At 34.6% G+C, this 5,000-nt stretch overlaps 1 protein-coding gene across 5 annotated transcripts in view; it reads left to right on the forward strand.

Annotated features, from left to right (window-relative positions):
• The window catches only part of FOXP2 (forkhead box P2), a gene marked incomplete at both ends in the record, with an annotated part of 238,900 nt that overhangs the window by 175,202 nt on the left and 58,698 nt on the right, over positions 1–5,000 (forward strand). The window lies entirely within an intron of this gene.

Consider the following 5,000-nt stretch of genomic DNA (forward strand, 5'->3'; position numbering starts at 1 on the left):
TTTCCTGAAATATTTGTGTGGAACTAAGAGAGAGTAAAGTTGGAGAAACTCTTCTTTCCAAAAGAAAAATCACACTAGTTTATCAGAGTAATTAAATGGAAACTAATATCTTAAACTATAGTAGAAACTAAGTAGTGATGGCTGAATCATGATTAAAAGGAATCTCAGTGTCTATTATTGCACTGTGCCATTCTTTCTGTTGTTCCTGTCACACTATTTCCCTGCTGCTAAAAGATTGCATTAAATAGCAATATGCACTGTCCATCCCAGATCTCTTTAAATACTCCTGTTCAGTACTTGATGAAAAGCTTACAAATACCACTCAATTCATTGTCAGTTCTTTTTAATACCATAAAACCAGGAAGCTTTTGAAAGGCTATTATTATGATAGACATTATACATGTAACCAGGGCTTGAATTTGAACCAAGGCTGGCAATGCAATACAATAGTTTCTTATGTTAAAATAAACCATAGATACAGCTAGGGTAGGAAGGAAAGAAGTGAAACTAAAAAAAAATTATCAAAGATTGTACAATCAAATATTTCCTATCAATAGTCTGTTAAAATGCAAGCAGATACAGTAACATGGGGACCAATTTTGCATTTATTATATAAGTAAGTAATCCTACTAAAGTAATTTTTTTTTAAGTACCAAGGCCTGGAGGTCAGGACTTCCTTTGTCTTCAGATTTTAAGCAAAGAATAAAGGAGTCTATGAACCAGTAGTTGACAGACACTGTTAACAAGGGAATGATGTTTTTCACTGTTCTCCTCTACAGGTTGTGTCTGTTTTTTCCAATTCATATTTAGTGAAGGAAGAATTGGACTGACACTATGCTAAGAACCTTTCCAATCATCCACACATAATTGGGATGTTTAATTAAGTGATGTGCTTAATATGCAAACCCAACACATTCAGAAATGCTCCAGCTAAACTAGGTTGCAAAAAGGCAGTGTGCTTATTATATAAAATTTTAAAAGTTGATCCATTTTCATAACTCTTACAATAGCCTTTAAATTCATTGAAAGGGAGGTATGATCTTTGTATTGTCTCCACAACTCTTTGACCCTTTCAGTGAAGTGAAACTTAGGTTAGTATAAACATATATATAATTTATTTTTTCACCTACAGCTATTAACTGACTCTTCTAAGATTACATCTAAATATTTTTTTTTTTTACTTTTCCCATTTTCTCATTTCAACACAGTTTCAGAATTGTTTTTCCTTTCTCATCGCAGAAGACATAACCCTATGTTTATGCCCATTTTACCCAGTACTTCTTGGTGCACAGAGTGACACTTCAGGTTTGTGCTTAACTCATCTAGTAGGAAGATAAATAAGGGTAAATGAAACTTCATTTGTGCATCACTATGGGAAGTGGTAGATACTCTAGTGTACTAAATACCAAAAGAGAAAAAAAAATACCAACTGAAGTTGCCTATTTCCTTCTTTCACTTATGAAAATTTTAAATGTTAGACTGCATTATTTATCAGGACTTCCCAACAGAGCAGGATATCCCTTCTGAGTTCATTGGTAGCTACAAATACTAAGTTTTCTTACCTCCAACCAGACTTTTATTTTCCTTCTCAGCAGAAAATATCTGAGGTAAGTTCTCCCTCCCCTCTCCTATCACTCATCTGATATTGTGGTGTCTCACTAGAATATTTGTGTGAATAGAATATCTGGTGGAAAATATTTCCTTCAACTTAATACTGCACTTGCTAAGGTATATATATTTCAGAAATTTATCTATAAATTTACAAATCTGAGGCTGGTTTTGCCTGTGCAAATATTGATAGAGAGCATAATCTCCAAATTTTTTTATATACACAGTTAATCTCTATTCATCTGTGTCCATGAGTTCTTAGTATAGCTTGTAGTAGTAAAGAAATGCAACAAGATATTAACTAAATGATAAGAGCAAAATAAGGGAAATGTGTCATTTAAAGCTAGGACTTAATAAACAACTGATTTAAAATAGTGAAAGGATAATAACCTCTAAAAATGCAAACCTAGAAAACTTGCTTAAATTTGCTATATATCAAATCAGTCACAACAGCAAATAATAATATAAAATCTGGCTATAAACTTGCAATATATCATGACATGCCTTGATTCATTAAACTTTTCTTATAATGTGCATTTGTTATGCATTATATATAAAGTACATTTATTTGTTGATGTAGAGATAATTAAATGAAGACCCTCCACTTGTTGAAAGTGCTAAAGGGCTGTTAGGTGAGAGGTGTATAGGAAGCTTCTCATCATATGATCAAGTGTATACAAAAAAAAATATGTGTGTGTATATATGTCTGTCTGTCCATGTATCTCTATGTAGCTATCTATGTGGATTGGTTGCATTTTTAAAAATTCAACATGCTTGTCTTTCTCTGTCCCTTATGTGAGTCTGATTTGTTATTTGGAGAAAGCATAAGTGATTATTAGAAGAAAAGGCATTTTAAAGATAGATTTTTCCAAACTGCTTGTTCTAACCATTCTATTTGTTTATCAAAGAACAAACAATTACGAAAACGGATCATTAAATTTTTAAACAAGTAAACAATTGGGCAACCCATTAAGTCAATTAATTTTGGAGCTTACATTTCAGAATGCCTTTATAATGTAAATTCAAACACAATAAGTTAGTTCTAAAATAAATCTAGAAATATATTTGAAAATCACTGAATCCTTTTCTTAGATTTTTATAACTAATTAATTCATATTTTGAGATATCAGTTGTTTCAGAAGAAACACAGCTATTTCTTAGTATTAAAAGTGAAGTTTTTTTGAGATGTGAATTAATCCCCTCTGTATTTCTTTTATTTTCTTCTTCTAAATTCCTTTTCATTATTAATCTCTCTATTCCTTATAAAATGTCAGACTCAAAAAGTTTAAACTGCATTAAAAATAACTATTAAAATAAGTTGTGCACCATGTCTATTAATCTTATTCTGGTTTCAAAGACACATGTTTGTCCTGTGAATTTGTTCTGAAGCAGTATTTATATAAATACTTGCTTTTATTTACAGTACAAGTGAATTGTTTTTTCTAGGAAAGAAAGTGATTGCTTTTTCAAAGGTTGTAAACTTGGCAAGTTGACAAGTTGTTTGATTATGTGCTGGTTAATACAAGCAATTCCTTCAACCAGTGTGACTGCCCCTGCACTTAGTATGTAACTCAGACTTTTACACAAGATTTTCCTCTTTGCCTGTCTTGCCATCCTTTGCTGTCTCTCCATATCCTTTCTTTCTTCTCTAGGATTTTCTGCCTAGCTTTTCTTACTCTGTAATTTCTTTGCCTCCCCTTTCTCCTTTTTGAGTAGACTTTTTTTTTAATCGAGGTAACATTGATTTACAACACTGAATGTGATTTGGAGGTGTATGTTTACAACTCTCCAAATGTATGTTACCACGCCACACCTACCACAAAAATACTTGTAATCCCCTTTTGTTACTGGGCAAAGGGTCTCAAACTGTCACTGGGTCAGAACCTCTGTCATTGGTTCTGGATCCAGCCACCTGCTACAAATACAAACAAAAGTGCAGCAAAAGAAAAAAAAAGAACCAATTTATTTTAGCCAACAGGTGAGAGGGAGAGCGAAGAGAGGAAGAAGGCCCACTTAGCAGCCAATGGTGTGAGGTGGAGTTGTAGCTCTTGGAGCTGGCAGGATGCAACTGCTACTGTGCTCAGAGCCTCCCCCTACCCTAAGAGAGAGGCACGAAGCACTGCCCCACTGTCCCACTGCTAGCTGAGCAACAGGATGGCAGCCTTCCACAGCAGTTCAGATGAAAATAACAAGCTAGCCCATGTGCATCACTCCCTATTCAAGACTCCCCCAATGGCCACTTACCTCTGTCTGCCCCCTTATCCCAGCAGCCCCCTCTCTCAAGACATAAGGGGTGGAGTTCAGACCAGGGCACTGTGCAGGATCATCCCCACCTGCTTAGACAGTATCTGAATGCCAGGGAGCAGAGTTTGGCCCCTTGGATTTACCCTGTTGCTCTAACACTTTGAGTAATCTTCAGGTTTCTGCACTTCCTTGTAGAAGTTTACTTAGCTAGTGTTGGGGCACAAAATAAATCTTTTCATACTCCTTTGGGTTCTTCTCAAGCTGGACGAATGGATGAGTAATCAAAACAACATCAGAACCTGTTAGCAAAGGAAAAGCAATAAATTTAATAACATATATCTGAAGAGTTCACTTGGCTGTAAATTCTGAAGAATAATGGAGGGGGCCAGGGCTATTTATCCTGGGTTTTAGGTCCTGGGCATCAGTGACAGAGAAGGGGAGACTTCACATAAAAACAAGAAGGGGGTAACTTATTCTTACTCTGAGAGTACAGATGAGATTCTCAGACAGATAGAACGTGTTTACTAAACCTAGAACTTGTGAGACCGTCCCAAACTACATCCTTCTAGATCATGAAAGGGAAGAGTAGTGATTGTATCTTCTTTTAGGGAGGAGTGAAGGATTTGGGCAGGAATAGAAACTTCTGGCCAAAGAGTTGCTCAAGCTCTTAACCCAAAACAATCTGCCTTCTTTAAGGAATGGCAGTAGAACTCCTGAGGCTCACAGAGCCTTGATTAACTGGTTCTCATACCAAAATGAGGAGAAACTTACTCTGACTCTTGTATGAACTGACTTCACAGTTGAAATAAGAAAATGTTTGAAGAAGCCAAAATACTAGGCTTATCATTTTTTTTTGAGAGGACCTATATATTTAGCTACTTTCTGTTATATGTGTCTCCTATATGAGTTACTACATGTACTCACATTATAATATGTATTGCAATATTAATTATTCTAGTACTTTCTATACTATTTATATGTACATATATATATAAAATTTTGAAGATGAGAATTATGTTTTATGAGAAAATCATTCTCCTTACATTCTTTTTACTAACTTACAAAGATATTTATAAGAATATTGTAGCTGATTGTTTAATCTTTATGATTTATTTTAATCATACCTTCAGACTTTTTCAAATAGCTTT

The sequence above is a fragment of the Talpa europaea genome, assembly GCF_964194135.1.
Source record: "Talpa europaea genome assembly, chromosome: 3".
NCBI lineage: Eukaryota > Metazoa > Chordata > Mammalia > Eulipotyphla > Talpidae > Talpa > Talpa europaea.